This window comes from Danio rerio, chromosome 17 (assembly GCF_049306965.1).
Source record: "Danio rerio strain Tuebingen ecotype United States chromosome 17, GRCz12tu, whole genome shotgun sequence".
Lineage (NCBI taxonomy): Eukaryota > Metazoa > Chordata > Actinopteri > Cypriniformes > Danionidae > Danio > Danio rerio.
In genome coordinates this window covers 35,639,779-35,657,358 of record NC_133192.1, presented here as the reverse complement: position 1 = coordinate 35,657,358, position 17,580 = coordinate 35,639,779, and positions in this window count along the sequence as shown.

Sequence of the window (17,580 nt, the reverse complement as noted above, 5' to 3'; positions counted from 1 at the left end):
TGGATTTAAGCGTCTTGCTCAGTAAGTACTGTACAACAGCACAGATTCCACTCTTTGCCGGTCTTGAACCAGCAGTGACCTTCTGATTGCAGCCTTAAGCTGTGGAAAACTGCAACACATTACCAAAACAATCAGTCATCTTAAGCAGACAACCCACAGTCAGTCTGTCATCCCTAAACCACCAACTAATCAGCCCACACTGAACATGGGAAAGTAGAAATGACATGTAGAAAGAGTCTTATACATTGCAGTGGATGTAAATATGGATAATCTATGACCTTATTTGTGTTCTGTTAGAGTGAATGTACTCTACTAGATCCATTCTAATCAAGTGAAAGTCTGTAATATGGAAAAAAGAGCATACAGCTCAGTTAATTAGAGTTATAACCCCATTCTCTCTGTCCGCTTGCCCCAGCAGAAATAAGCGGGCTCAAATCGAATGATTTTATCATGTGAAATGAAGCTTTTGTGCTTGTTGAACATCTTTGTCTAACATCACGGTTTAATTGGAAGGCACAGCTCTACATTACACAGCAAACAGTCTGCAACTCTGTACTGAAACTGTGGCTTAGGGTAGTTTAAAGGGGTACATTTTGTTGTAAAAATTATAATTTTTCCCACGGTTTTATATTGTTAGTAAAGATTATTTGCACCATAAAATTGCTATTTAGATTCGATATTACCATTATTACCCTTTCTCTAAAGTGTTTTGTATTACATTGTTTTCTTTTTTCAACATGAGATTTAGTAGTAAAATTATAACGGTATGATTTTCAAAATTTTTGTTAACACAAAATGAATAAGAATTTATGCATGAACTAAGGAGTATTACGTTTGATGTATTATAAATCTTTCTTAACATAAATTAAAGCTATATAGTGAGTGTCTGTTAATTAATTTCAATCAAAAATGTTAATGGATAACTTTTTTGAGTAGTATATTGTGGCATAACTAAGGTTGTTTTGGAATGTTAACATCATGTTATCACAGATGTATGAAGATTAACATACAACAGTGATCCCTTGTTAATCGCGGGAGTTCTAAAAATAACCTGCAATTGGCAAAATCCGTGAAGTAGTCAGCTTTTTTTTTAAATTCAATTCAATTCAGCTTTATTTGTATAGCGCTTTTACAATGTAGATTGTGTCAAAGCAGCTTCACATAAATGGTCATAGTAACTGGAACAGTGTGGTTCAGGTTTTAGTGTTTAAGTTCAGTTCAGTTCAGTTTAGCTCTGTTCAGTGTGATTTAATCATTACTGAGAGTTCAAACACTGAAGAGCAAATTCATCGATGCGTAGCTCTACCAATCCTGAACCATGCGAGGCAGTGGCGACAGCGGAGAGGGAAAAAAAACTTCACCTGATGGGAGTGAAGAAAAAAAACCTTGAGAGAACCAGACTCAGTTGGGCACGACCATTTTAATTTCTCCGCTGGCCAAAAGTCTTGTGCAGAACTTCATTCGCCGTGGTTTATGCTGGAAGATGGCCTCAATGAAGACTCGTCTGTCCCTGGAGCGTCGCTGGAATCAGACTCATGTTCTCCACTCCCCACGACCATCAGCGCAGCAGCAGCTCAGGATATGGCCTGGTCCCGGATATGGAATCCTTGGGATCATCACGTCGCTGGTCTTGGATCCAATCAGTGACTCCGCCTAATCTGAGGACCTCGGGATGAGTATCCCCAGGTGAAAATAGAGAATAAAGAGAATAATTAGCGTAGCTGCTGTTCATGGTGTATATAAGCAAGATGTAGAAGCCAGTGTGGAACCTGCTAGGTGATGCACTGAGTGTATGCTTTACTAAACAGATAGGTCTTTAATCTAGTTTTGAACTGGGAGAGTGTGTCTGAGCCTCGGACATTACCAGGAAGGCTATTCCAGAGTGTAGGAGCCATGAAAGAGAAGGCTCGACCTCCTTTACTTGATTTTGCTATTCTAGGTACTACCAGAAGCCCTGAATTTTGAGATCTTAAGGAGCGAGTTGGTTCGTAGCGAGACAGAAGGTTGGTTAGATAAACAGGAGCTAGATTATTTAGAGCTTTATAGGTGAGAAGTAATATTTTAAATTCAATACGAAATTTAACAGGCAGCCAGTGTAAGGAGGATAAAATTGGGGTTATATGATCATATTTTCTAGACCTGGTCAGAACTCTGGCTGCTGCATTTTGTACTAATTGAAGTTTGTTAATAGAGGATGCTGGGCAGCCAGCAAATAGAGCATTACAGTAATCCAGTCTCGAAGTCATAAAAGCATGGACTAGCTTTTCTGCATCAGAGATGGATAGCATATTTCGTAATTTAGCGATATTTCTCAGATGAAAGAAGGCAGTTTTTGTGACATGGGATATATGGTTTTTAAAAGTTAGATTGCTGTCTAATATGACACCCAGATCTTTTATAGTAGAGCTAAAGCTAACTTTGTATCCCTCTAATTGTAAATTGAGTTGCGAGATCTGCTGTGTGCAAGATTTAGGCCCAATAAGTAATAATTCTGTTTTGTCTGAGTTTAAGAGAAGAAAATTGTTGGTCATCCAGTCTTTGATGTCTTTGATACACTCAGTTAGTTTAGAAAGTTCAGACGTCTCGTCAGGTTTAGTGGAAATATATAATTGAGTATCATCTGCATAGCAGTGAAAGCTGATCCCATGTCTTCTAATAATGTCTCCCATAGGTAGCATGTAAATTGTAAACAGTAAAGGGCCTAAAACTGATCCTTGAGGCACTCCATACTTTACTGGGCAGATTTGTGAAGGCTGTCCATTAAGATTCACAAACTGGTAGCGGTCAGTTAAGTATGACTTAAACCATTGTAGAGCCTGTCCCTGGACACCTGTAGACTTTAAACGATTTATGAGGATATTGTGGTCAATGGTATCAAATGCCGCACTAAGATCGAGTAAAACTAATAGCGAGACGCACCCTCGGTCAGCAGCTAAGAGTAAATCGTTGGTTATTTTCACTAAGGCGGTTTCTGTACTGTGGTGAGCCCTGAAACCTGACTGAAACACTTCAAAAATATTGTTTTACAATTATTATAGATGTATTGGCTGCACAGTGTTGCAGTGGGTAGAACGATCGACTCACAGCAAGGTGGCTGTTTTGAGCCTTGGCTAGGTCAGTTGGTGTTTCTATGTGGAGATTGCATGTTCTCCCTGTGTTTGCGTGGGTTTCCACCAGGTGCTCCGGTTTCTCCCACAACTCCAAAGATATGAGCTATAGGTAAATTGAGTAAGCTAAAATTGTCCGTTGTGTATAAGTGTGAATAAGTGTGTTTGGATGTTTCCCAGTGATAGGTTGCTATTGCTGTGGCAACCCCACTTTAATAAATGGACTAAGCCAAAAAGAAAACAAATGAATTATAGATGTTTAATGGCTGTAAAATGCTCTACTACACACTTTATACACTTTTCTAAGACAGACATTAACATTTTCAAACTTTTATCTCTTGTTTAAACACTGAAAGTTCAAACCTTCGTAGAAAAATAAGTCCAGTATTATAGATTGAAATCAAAAATCAAAATCATTAGATCTTCATGTATTTACTCCGTAATGTCACCCTACAGCCACATAAATTCTTCCTTTATTAGCATGTCCAGAAATTCAGCTTTTTGTGCGATAGTTAGCATCTTCCTCTTACTTTTGGGTGCTACCACAGGTGACTTTGATGGAGCAGATTGTTTTGTCGACATTGTGGGGAGACAACTTGCAAACATACAGTACAGCACTTAAGAGTCACACTGCTAGCGAACGAAGATTTATGTACGCATTCTGTACTGTATAGAAGACATGACACAGAGGAGATTGATTGACAGTGGTCTACAGCCAGCCTGGATGCAGAACACAAAGTGCCAATCAGGACACAGAACACAATGCGCTGTAGAAAAAAAGCATGTCAAATTGCACAAAAAAAATGAGTAAAACTGCGAGGTTGCGAAAAGTGAACCGCGTTATAGCGAGGGACCACTGTATTCAACTTAAATGTTGAAACCAGTGAGCGCTTAACATAAAGTGAAGTTGCAGCCCTTCTTACGACTGTCACACAAGCACAAAACTGCAACAAAGAGTCCCTGGCCTGATTCCCTCTCGTCCTGTACTGTCAGCACTTCTCCTTTTATCCTTCTGAAGCTCCTCTGTGGATTTTGAGACCAGTGTGGTACACGGGTGACATCCATTAACACTCGCTCTGCTCCCATGGCACTCGGCCCCAGCCCACTTAAGGGGGTACCCTCGAAACTGAACTCTACGCCCTCTGTCACAACAACCAGGTCACCATGGGTAAAACGACAGAGAAGGTGAAAGAAAGAAATGAATGAGAAAGGGAAAAAAACTTTTACTGTTGCAGTCCACTGTGATAATCCTGGATGGACTTCTCGACAACCCCACTCACTACAAACTCCCATAGCCTCTCACAGGTGGAGTTGTACCCTTGAGAATGTGCTCTGCTCCCTTCCATGTCACAGCAGCCAGAGCACTGTGGGAAAGATAGATGAGGTGAAAGAAACGAAATGGAGGAATGAGAAAATACAAAAGTGTGAAAGGTGAAGAAGGAAAGAAAGAAAAATAAGTTCAGTTCCCTGAACACACAGATGCCTTGCTCTCAGACAGCCAAGAAGACCTACTGTACTCTCTTTAGTATACGGTCTTGCTTTTCTTTGCTCCTAAACTGCTCCTAAAACTTTTGTTAATAATTACACTTGTGCCACCCCAGTGTTGTGTTCCACAGAGGATCTCTGGAATTCTAAAGAATAGAATAATATAGCATTTTAAGGGTAATGGTATACTTAAACGATATTGAAGAGTGAACTGAAATGACACCATTGTAAATAAATCTGCCCAAAACAGTTAGTTTTAACTGCTCGAAGCTGTTCACCAAAGCAAAGGTTGGGAGCAGTTCATTTTGGCTCCTAAACACATTGAAGCTAGCATTGATCAATGGCGATTGTGCAGTCAGTGGGTGTGTTCTGGAACCCTACTTTCTTTGACGTTTGATTGATTCGTTTCTCATTTCACTGAAGTCAGACAGGAACAACAGCACTAGCCACATGAATACACTGGAGAGTCGATTAGCAGAGCTGCTACATATGTATTCGCACCTGTACGAACACTCGCAGAGAGATTCTAAAGACCCAGGGAAAACACCAGATGAGCCCACCTCATTGCATCATGTCTTTTCTATAAGTTTGAGCTTAACTCTGTGTTTGTCCATTGCAAATAAAACCAGAGTAAATACTGGTGCTTCTTGTGGAGATGGCTGTTTGCTAGATGCTTAAGAAACTATTCTTCTCTCATAGCCACCATCATTATTATATTTATGGCTGCATTACATGCGAGCAGTGTGACACATTTAGAACCCTGTTTCCTGCACTGTGGAGTTGTTTGAGTGTTAAATAACAGTATAGGGTAGTGTCATTCAATCTTTTCAAACATCTTGTTGCTCTCAAATAAAAAAGGATAAAGAGCTTCTTTGAAGTAAACCAGGACCTTTAGTACCAATTCACACAGAAAGCATAATACATTGAAAACGCAAAACTCAACACTCAGGATTCTTTTGGGGTTTTTTAATTGCAGCATAGAGCATGAGGGTATCCGGACACAGTCCTGTAAAATGAAACTTACCCAGCCTCACAGTTCGTCTGACTGTTTTGAATCTGAAAATGAGCAGTGATGCTGCGTATACAAGTTAAAGTTCTTTTAACTTGACACGTTTTCTAAAAACATGATGCTCATATAACTTTTCAAAAGGCACGAGATGCAAGAGTAATGATCATGCAAGTCCATCAAGTGAGTGTTAACATTGAAAAACATTGGAAAAGTAGAGCACCGGAATGGAAAAATATGTACTGTGTGAATGAGCCCTAAAGCGATCTTGCTGCCTTGTGTTGTTGTCCAACGCCATCATCAACAGCCAATGATCAATTCCAATACTCAAGAACAGAGAACACACAGATGGATTAGAACAGATGGGTCTTTGATTCTGAGGATGCACCAAATTGAGAGCAGTGCGGCTAAATAAAACAGGAGGGAAGTGCAGCACTTTTCTCTTGACTATTATTTACAATTCAGAGATATATATATGTACATATCTGAACTTACTCTGAGAACTATATATCTGAAAAGTTTCGTTCCTCATGCACGTGAAAGTTAAGTAAACATTCACATAAATATTATAACAAAAACAAATTAATAATAAAATATTTTATTTGCATTGTGCAAATTATCTTTCAGTTTTTTTGCACATATTACATAAATTAAAAAAAAGAAAAAATAACTCAAATTGTGCTATGAATGTTGTAAGGTTCAAATTATTTTTCATTAAAACACGTGAAGCTCATTTGATCAACAGGAATATTGCATCATCTCATTTCTCACAGGATGTGTTCTGTGTTCTTGTGGTCTTTCAGGTTCATTCTTCCAAGGTAATCTGGCAAGACTGGTCCCAATCAGAATATGAGTCTTCTCTGCGCTCTTGGATTTGAGAAACAGCCAATGACTCTAATAAACACCAGCTGAGTAGCTACAAGCTCCACTAGATCCTGTTCCTTTGCCATTCACCTGGACTCCATTTTCCACAACTCATTGCACTAATTACTGCTTCACCTCAATCTCCATTATGCTGCGGTCACATAAAGCTGCGGTCACAATGGGCTTTTCCTCCCATAGACACGCATGCGAATGCGTCAGACCGGAAACGCAGGGTCATGCGTTAAGTTTCGCAGGTTGCTGCGGTGCAAAGTTCAAGCTTGGTGAACTCTGACCTGCAAAATCGCATCACTTGACTGAGTGAGACCAAACGAGGATCAAAACATGACCACTCTGGACAGAAATTTAAAACATGGAGCAATCGCTCGCTTTTTTAATGCCTAATAATCTTGTTTATTCCCGCCCCTTTTCGCAGCGCCGCACAACAGAATTTCGCACGCACAAACTCTAGTGTGACCGCAGCTTTAGAGTTTGAGCATGCGATATTCTGTCGTGCAGTGCTTAGAAAAGGGGCGGGAATAAAGATTATTAGACATTTTTAAAAGTGAGCTATTGCTCCATGTTTTAAATTTCTGTCCAGAGATGTAATGTTTTGATCCTCGATTGTTCTCACGCACTCAAGACTCACATTGACGCATTCGCGTGCGTATGAATGGAAGTCTATGGGAGGAAAAGCCCAGTGTGACCGCAGCTTTACTCTGATGGCATACAGACTTTGTCTGCGTATGCAATGACCCCCTATTCACTGTTTTTTTACATTAGTCCACTAATAGAGTCGATTTAAAAAAGTAAATGAAAACAATTGAGTAAATTGGGAAGGGATGCTGTTTTGTTTATGGACGGATTTGATTTTTAAGTTCTTGGTCAGACTCTTTAATAGTTCTTTATCATCTAAAGAACTGTCTATTAGTATCCACTTAGCAAAATATCTTAGACTCAGCTGTGGCCCACACAATCAGCTTTTGCTTGGCCCACATGCCAGAGTGAATTATGGTACATGACTGGACCAAGTCATGACAAAGGGACCAAACATGGACCATATCTGGGCCAAGTCTCAGTCAAGTTAATAACCCATAACTAAGCCTGAACTGGGCCAGATATGTTGGTTTGTCACTACTGCAATGAAATTGATAAACCTATGAACCGTTGCGCTGTAGGTATGCTATGAATGAATGTGCTTTTTCTTAAAGAGACATGATTGGTAGAATTTTTTTTTTCTTTGTTTAAAAATAATAAAAATTTATTTTAAATGTGGTACAAGATAGGCCAAACTTACATGGCCCACATATTACATTTTACATTTAGCCCAAGTATTTAGCCCCGCCTTAAAGACGGTGCCACCACTGCCAAACCAGGACCATGTTTGGCTCACATGCTGTATGCCAGTGCCAGATGAATGCCTGCTGTGCCAGATTTATGCCATATCTATGCCAGAATTCTTTACTACCTGGGTAATAAAGCAAATAATTTTAATTTCTGTCATGTATACTTACTTGCTCCCAGAGCCGTTTATATTGAAGTTGTTTCGTAGCATCTTATTTTTTACGAGGTGGGTTGTTATCCCAATGTTCAACCCCCAACTTGGAGGACCAGAACATACACATATACACTACGGACAATTTAGCTTACCCAATTCACCTAGCGCATGTCTACTCCCGGAGGAAACTCATGCGAACAGGGGGAGAACATGCAAACTCCACACAGAAATGCCAACTGACCCAGCTGGGGCTCGACCCATTGACCTTCTTGCTGTGAGGCGACAGCGCTACCCACTGCGCCACCGTTCCACCTCCGTCATGTATACAAATAAATAAAATATTCAGAAACTCACACTGACAGTATTCTGCTGTGGATTTCATCTGCAAAAGTGGTTCCTTCGGCTTATAGGATATTCCTCCCTATCCTTCAGTATGGCAGCAGGCCTTGGTCTCCACTAAACAGCAAAAATCCTTTGTCCGTTTATAGATGATACCTTTACCAAGGACAAAAGCAGGAAAGTTTTAGTCCCACTTGATCCTGTTCTACAACACCAGTGTGCAGAACATGGGCTGCGTCTGAAATTGCTTACTGCTCAAGTAGTACTACATTTGAATTTATTAGATGACTGTCAGAAAAGATTGTTCTATGGAGTATGAGTGTGAGCCGTTTGAATGGAACTCATACGTACCACGCATACCACATCCGCCATTTGTCAATATAACGTGACCTATCAGCGTCAGTTGTGTTGCTTCCCTCACATGCATGAATACTCTTGCTGGGGCATCATGGAATAACATAGCATCCATCTGAAGTGCATTTCAGAATTTTGCAGAAAGTAGTAGGTCATCCAGGTACTTCTCCCATACTCTCGGTTTTCTTATACTATGAATTCTAACATGCTACTCAGCTCGCATATGGTTTATAGCATACTATATGACATAGAAGTATGCAGTTCTGGTCTTTAATTGTCCTTTACTGTCGTTGCTCCTCCTGTCAACCCTCCATAGCTCCACTGTGGGACTGAAGACTGGTGTGGCACACAGGTGATGCTCATTAACACTCATGCCACTGGTCTTGCTTCAACTCCCTCAGCTCTCGGCCCTGTCCCACTTGTTACTGTCGTTGTGTCAGAATATAGAACGTTTCTCAACACAAAGCAAAAACCTATGTTCTTGTGGAGACCTTGTAGGAATAAACAGACAGAAGAATACAAAATGGAGCTTTGTGGGAACCAAGATGTGCTTCTGTATTCCTGTTTGTCATCTGACCTTCCCAGGATATTTTACCAAACAATAAATGGGTACATTCATTGTCTGCATTATTTTATTTTATTTAGATGATAGATGCTTATAAGATGGATGGCATTATTGTCAACCAACAGCAGCAACCAAGTTTAAAGTTAGCTATGGAAGAATTTCTTTAGCAAATTAATTTCTATCCACCATTATAGCTCCGTTATAGCTATATCTTCTCTCCCACATTAGATGGTCAGGGTAAGTATAGACAGTCCAACATATTGTCATTAGAGTCAGCTGCACAACAGGCAAGCTTCGTATTGCCCATAGCAAATGCGTACCCTGATCTGATATAACAGACATTGGCAGGCAAACCAAGTTGTTTTTACAGTTTGTTTGCTGCACAAAGTGTTCTTGGAGTGTCATGTGATTACAGTTTAACTACTGAAGTCACACTGAATGTTTTGACAGTGTTTTTGGTTCCTTTTTTGGGTTTTGAAGTTCTCTGGACATTTACTGTCAATCTCACCCAAAATATATTCATTTGTGTCACAAAGATAAATGAAGATCTCAGGGTTGGAAAGACGTAAGGGTAAGAAATTAATAACAGAATTTGTATTTTTAATGCCGTTTGGCACAATCAAAAACCACCTTAAAACCATCACTCGTTTCTGATATGATACTTCATAAAGTGCATTAAAACAGGATGAAGAAAATAGCTATATATAGGTCCCTCCCAATTCTACCCATTAGCCCTTGCCATTAACCCCTGCCCTTGTCCCAACTCTCTTTAGCTTGGAGGCACTGGGCTAAGGGGAAGGGCTAGATATCCCTTGAAACAGAGATCACACTCAAAACCAAGGGTTACAAAAAATTCCCAGAATACAACAGTTACAGCGGCAACATGGCTGCACATGTAAGTCAGGGGATGCACAAATTATGTACTATTTTTAGCATAATTAAGAATTTTTACAACAAACCAGCACACGTTTTATTACATTCATAATGGCGTTTTAAAAATAAAACAATAAAAAAATGCTAAATTTTGCTCTATATAATCCATAATAATAATAATTCCAGTATAGTAGTTCCACAACATACTTTTACATTGGACACTCGATGATACTCGAATAGCCTGTCAGAAAGGCCTAGTGGCTTGTAATGACCTTTTTACTGTGTCTGGTTGAACGATAATGTTAATTTCATTTGCATAGATAAAAATGGTCATGATGTAAATGCACAGTACAGTTTCGAGCTCACTGCCACATTATATAGTTTAAAAAAACATAATATATGCCTTCAGTGATATCCTGAAGACAAATACCAAAAAATAACGCAACTGGAATAACTACAGCAGTCGTCATTGTGAAACTCGTGTGAAGTAAGAGGGGTATTTTTTAGGGATAAAATTTAAAGCCCTTCCCCCTCACACTTTTAAGGGCCATAGGGTAGGGCAAGGGGTAGTGGTACAAAAATAAAATTGGGATTTAGCAACCCAGGCTCATTCTGAAAACGTACTGCTATATACATTCTGGAGAGCAGCAAATACATCCCAGGAGGTACTTTTTTGCAGGTCTTGTTTTCTCGAATCCACCAGAGGTCGTTGTGTATGCTTTTTGAGATCTCAAATTTCTGTCACAAGTGCCATTAGCGCCTGCTTCTTTCACGTAAATTCACCATAGGCCGCTGTCGACTGACTGACTGACAGAATGACTGACAAATCAACTGACCCACCCTGACCCATCCTCCTTCCCTAAATCTAACCATTAGGGTTTTCAAAAGCACCGGTTGACCTACCCACCCAATTTCCTAAACCCAACTGGCAGTTTTAAAAAGTAATCCATAAAAAGAAAAATCCTAACCTAATTTTTGCCACGTTTTCAGATTTTAGCACATTCTCACCATATTATGTACTTATTTATTTAATTTAAAGTCTTACCTACTTTCTGGAACTGTTCTTCACCAGACCTGAACCTTGTTATTGTGGTCAACTCTTCTGTGTCTCAAATCTGCTGATATACATGGCGAGATACGTGGACAAACATAACAGTGGGAAAGCTGTCCACACAGAGGTAAGTGCTCAGCCTTTAGGCGTGAAAAGGATTGGCATCATACCGCCCTGTAGCGTTCATTTTAAAGATGGAATGCAGCCATACATACTTCTCGCTGCATCATATTCGGTCTCCAGTAACGGATATAGGGCTTCGTTTTCAAAATGAGCCTGTATTGGGATTGGGCCACGGACACAGTGTTGATTTTTATCCACTATGACATCCTAACTCCTTCCAGCATTTACAAATTCTATTTTGGACTGACGAGTTCTTGAACATACAGTGTGTTTCCAGGAACAAACTTATATTTGAACAGATCAATAAACCCCATGCAGAAACTTCAAGAAGGCCTGTGGCATCTTCTTTTGTGCAGTAAGAGGGACCCCAGTGGACCATGTGGGTCTGAGCACAGCAGACTCAGCACCGCCGTCTCATTACAGCCCTCACCACAAGGACAAAGCACTTCTCCTTTATCACTATTTCAAAAAGGCCGTCACACAGGACCGCAGACACTGACAGCTCTGCTAGAGCAGCTCTCCATCCTGTCAGTCAGGAGTCATTACGGCTCTACGTTCAGCTGAGAAGATCTGGGCACTGACCCAAAAAACATCTTTATGAGTTGAGCCCAAAGACTGCATTTCAGCGCCCATAGTGGGCCAGCAGATTGTCAGAACACAAGCCTCATCAAATATTGATCAGAAATGAGGCCCTCTGATCAGCAGGAGAAGGAGAAGAGCAAGATTTCTGTCCTTCCGCATATGAGAGCAGAAATGAAACATGTCTCTTCAAAGCTCTTCAAGGGCATCCCCCGTCTGAAAAACACTCACATCTGAACTGGTTTAATGGTCTGCAAGGCTGGGGGATGTTCTGAACGGCTCAACATGAAGACAGTGGTGCTTGTGAAGCTCATTTGAAATTGTACTTTGCACGCAGGTTAAACGTAATTGAAAATAAAGGTCAACTACAGTTACACTCAAAACAGATATTTGCTGTAGAAACAATTTTTACTCAGGAACTGCTGGTAAATTTCAAATAAAAAAAAACAACGATAATCAAGTGTTTATAAATTAATTATACATATGAATGAAAAAAATGAGAATGAGAAAAACGTAAATAATTTATTTATTAAAAAAGGACAAGCCATTCTTTTACATGACTTTGTTCTTTGTGTGATTAAAATGTAGGCAATAGCTATGTTTCCATCCAAAAATATTAATTAAATTTATTACTATTATCACGCTTAAAAGACGTTCGAATAAACAGGGTATTGATCCAACGAGTCAAAGCGAACAAAATCATCACTTCCTGATTTTTTGTTGCCAAATATCAACAGTAAAAACCGAGTTTACTGCGGTAGGAGAAGCTGCATCAATCTTTTCTTTATTTAATAAATGTACATGCGCCTCAGAAGACAATGCTGACACACAATGAAAACATGGGGGCATTTGAGGCCATGAGATGCGTAGAACAGATGCTCTAGACTTGGTCCAGACGCTCTGGAGGTATTTAATAATATTATAAGATTAATACTGAAATGGTTAAGGCGTTTTAGAATGACCAAAACAACATTTCAGATGTTTTACAGTGTGCTCAGCCTGCTGGTTTGTCTATTCACACACATTTTCATCATCATAACTTGTAACAAACTTTTTTTTAATGCACATACTGAAATTTGTTCAGTAAAAGTGTTTTCATCGCAGTTTATGTGCATCTTTTCTTATCGAATAAAAGTTTATTCTACTCAGTTATGCGCATGTTTTTTATGCAAATCTTCAAAAGTTATGTGCATCAAGACGTTTTCACTAACCTCTCATGCCGGACACCCGGGTTCTATCCTAGACCCTGACAGTATCATGTGTATATATGTGTAGGGTGTATCATGTGTGTAAATATATAAAGTTCATCATGTGTGCATATTTACAGATTGAATGTGTATATGTGTTTTTTTTTTATCATTTGTGTATGTGTATGGACTGTCTCGTGTGTGTATATGTATAGGGTGTATCATGTGTGCATATATATAAAATGTAATTGTATGGAGTGTATATGTATAGGTTGTATCATGTGCGCTTATGTATAGAGTGTAGATGTATGGAGTGTTATATATATATATATATATATATATATATATATGTACAGGTATATATGTATAGGTTGTATATCATGTGTGTTCATGTCCATCAACCGCCAGTAGCTCAGTGGGTAAGTAATTCACCTCTTGTGCATAGACCCGGGTTCTATCCCAGACCCTGATAGTATCATGTGTTTAAATGTTAGGGTGTATCATGTTGGCATATGTATTGTGTGTATATGTATAGGGTGTATTATGTGTGCATATGTATGGAGTATAGCATGTGTATAGAGTGTATATGTATGGAGAGTATAGATTGTATCATGTGTGTAAATGTATAGTGTTCGTTTTCATCACCTTCCAGTAACTCAGTGGGTAAGCAATTCACCTCTCATGCCGGAGACCCAGGTTCTATCCCAGACCCTGAAAGTATTGTGTGTATATATGTATGGAGTGTATCATATGCGTGTGTATGTATAGAATGTATCATGTGTGCATATGTATGGAATATATAATGCGTCTATGTGTACATATGTATGACGTGTATCATGTGTGTATATGTATAGGGTGTGCATGTGCACATATGTATAGGGTGTATCATGTGTGCATATTTATAGAGTGTATATGTATAGGTTGTATCATGTACGTATTTGTATAAAGTGTATAGGTTGTATCATGTGTGTATATGTATAGAGTGTTCATGTCCATCAACTTTCAGTAGCTCAGTGGGTAAGCAGTTCACTTCTCATGACCCGGGTTCTATCCCAGGCCCTTACAGTATGTATGGAGTGTATCATATGTGTGTATACTGTATGTATATAGGGTGTATTGTGTGTACATGCATAGGGTGTTTCATATGTGTAGGTTGTATCATGTGTGTATATTGTATGTATAGAAGTGTTCATGTCCATCAACTTCCAGTAGCTCAGTGGGTAAGTAATTTACCTCTCATGCATATGTATAGTGTGTCTATGTATAGAATGTATCATATGTTTAGGGTGTGTACATGTATAGGGTGTATTTGTATATGTTGTATCGTGTACATATGTATGAAGTGTATTTGTATAGGTTGTATCATGTGTGTTCATCTCCATCATCTTCCAGTTGCTCAGTGGGTAAGTAATTCACTTCTTGTGCGGAGACACAGGTTCTATCCCAGACCCTGATAGTATCATGTGTGTATATGTATATGGTGTATCATGTTGGCATATGTATGGAATGAATCGTGTGTATATGTATAGGATGTATCATGTGTGCAGCTGTATATGCTTATTTATAAGACTGGAGTAGACCAGAATTCTTAGAAGGTTGGTTTTATAAAAATAGAAGTCACAGAGTATACTGATAGTAATACACAATAATCTGGCAAACAGCCACACAAAAGGGCAAGTATATGTAGAAGGGAAAATCAGATGAAAAGAGCTACAGGTGAGTAATGCAAATTCGCCAGAGCTGATTGTAAGAGGAAACAGCTGAGACAGAGAACAGACAGGATAGAAGAGCCAGATCAAACCTGGCCCACGACAGACTCTCATTATAAGGCACCTTTAAGGCTTGTGTTAAAGGTATTATAGGAATAAACTGCATTTTATAGCAACATTTGTTTAGTGTCAGAGAAACCTTTTATCACTGATTTAAAACGTTTTTCATTATTGTTATTTTAACTTGATTGCATGTTTGAAATGTATTAGTGTCTTTATAGACTGTCTATGTTAGATATTTAAGTTAAACTTAATGAAAAAGTTTTTGACTAATTGTTTTTGTGTGTATATATAAAATATTTCATTTTTGTTAACTAAAATAAGAGTTTTTTTTTTTTTTTTTACAGTTATTTGTAATATTCTGAAAGAACAAAGGTGAGTTGCATCAGTGCATTTACTGTAACATCATATTGCTAACCAAGCACACATCAGGTCAGGGATGGTCGCTATTGTTTATGTCGCTGGAAGTCAGCAGACATCATTAAAAATGAATGACTTCAGGGTGTTTTTGTCCCTGCAACGAGTAGCTCGTTAGAAACATTTAGCTTGTTATTGTAAAAATGACAGTATTTTGGAGCCAAATACTGCCACATCACTGATGAATGCTGCAGTGTCTCTACTTTTAGTAGTAGCTCTTAAAATTTGCCAACAGTTCCTCACACAAAACCACATACACATTGTGCACTTCCTCAAAGCTCATGTCATTCTGCAGAGCAAACCTCTTGGAGCGAGCTCTCTGTTCCTCTAAATTATTCAGGCTCAAAGACTCCTTGAGCTTAGCTAAATTCTGCCTTATGCCGAAAGAGACTCCACACACACACACAGACACACTGAACTTGTGCATGAACTCATAAGCACTGCCAATGACCTTTTTATGGTCATCCTATACAGAGTATCATTGTGAAACTTGAAGACCCACATTAAATTTTTAGCTGAAGAGACTTGGAGTTCTTTGAACTTTCAACTCTTGCAACTTGTTCACCTGAAGGAGAAATAAACGCGGTCCCATTTTCTATTTTGTGGCAAAACTAATATGTACTTACACTGAAACTTGTTACAGTGTACTTATTATGCAAATACATGATTTACATTGTGCTTCCGCTTGATTAAATACATGCAAGTATTTACAGCTGTGATTCCTTCAATAATTACATTTGTAAATATAGTGTTGACCACCCTTTACATCTTAACCCACATTTAAACTTAACCATGCCACACAACCTGTCCACAACCCTACTCATATCCCAACTCAAAGAGCACCAGAAGTGTTCTACAATACATTAATAACACATTAAGTACATTGTATTTATATTATGATCAGGGCTTGACATTAGCTCTTTTGATTACCAACCAGTGTGACTTGTAGTTATCCAACATTACTAGCCACTCACCATTATCACTAGCCCCACTTTTGTTGTTGGGAAAGTATATTTGATATGCATAAGTATGATTTTGACATGCTAAAATGATTTGATTTAATTTTTTTGGGATTTCCACATGCCTTCTCATTTATTTTACTTATTGTGTATGAGCTTGCTCAGTGAGCATGAGCACATGGGTCATGGTTTTATAGTGTTGTTTTATTATTAGTTTTTATTTCACATGACTTTTCAGAGCTGAAAGGATTTACCAAATTTATCTCTGACCACATTAAAGATAAATAAATAATTTTTTCTTTGCCACAAATTTTAAATAATGTGTCAGAACAAGCAAAATATAGCTGTATACTATACTTTTTATTTAACAAAACATTTCTTAAAAAAAAAAAAAAAACAGTTGACACTAGTTAACTACACATAAATGGGAAGTTAATATCCTATATTCTTTGTTTAAAAAATGGTTAAAGCGAAGGCAACCGGTGCTGCATTCAAAATACCTAACCTGGAGCTCTTGAAAGCAGTAGGACTGTGGGTGCATGAACATATAGTTTTGTCTAGTCTATTTGAAAGAGAACCGATTACACCAGTTGTGTTTCCAGGCACGGTTGTTTCAAGCAAGGAAATGGGAGCGCGCACGTGTTTTAAACAGTCGCGTGCATCACATCAGCTGTTGGCACGAGTGGTTATCCTCTCACTCAGAATTCAACCGGCTTTCTTTAGCCCGCACTAGCAAAAATTATATTTGTCAGTCATGCTGCTTCTCGCTTCTACAGTCGCATTTGCACAAATATCGGGCCATCCTTATTGTCAAACCCTGCTTTTAAGAAAACTACAATTTAAAAATAATTTTCAACCAGCCAAAGTGGCCAGTGGAGATGGCTGTCTAACCCGCCACGGCTAAAATCTACCTGCATTTGGCAGGTTGGCGGCTGTTAATGTAAAGCCCTGATTATGATGTAAGTGCATAGTAGTTAAGAACACTTTTTATAGAGTGGGACCAAAAATGCTTACATGAATATTCATTCATTTTTTTTTCAGCTTAATCCATTTATTCATCAGGGGTTGCCAGAGTATTATGAACCACCAACTTATCCAGCATATGTTTTACACATCGGATGCCTTTCCAGCCGCAACCCAATACAGAGAAACATTTATACGCACTCATTCACACTTATACACTATGGTCAATTAAGTTTGTTCAATTTACCTAGTGCATGTCTTTAGACTGTGGAAGAAACCGGAGCACATGCACACTCCACACAGAAATGCCAAGTGACCCAGCCAAACTCAAACCAGCGACCTTTTTGGTTTTTGAACCTGTGTTATATGAATAGTATTGCATTATTTTAAAAAAAGAAATCAAATTTATAATGATTAATTTTGACAGAAATAACACAACTAACA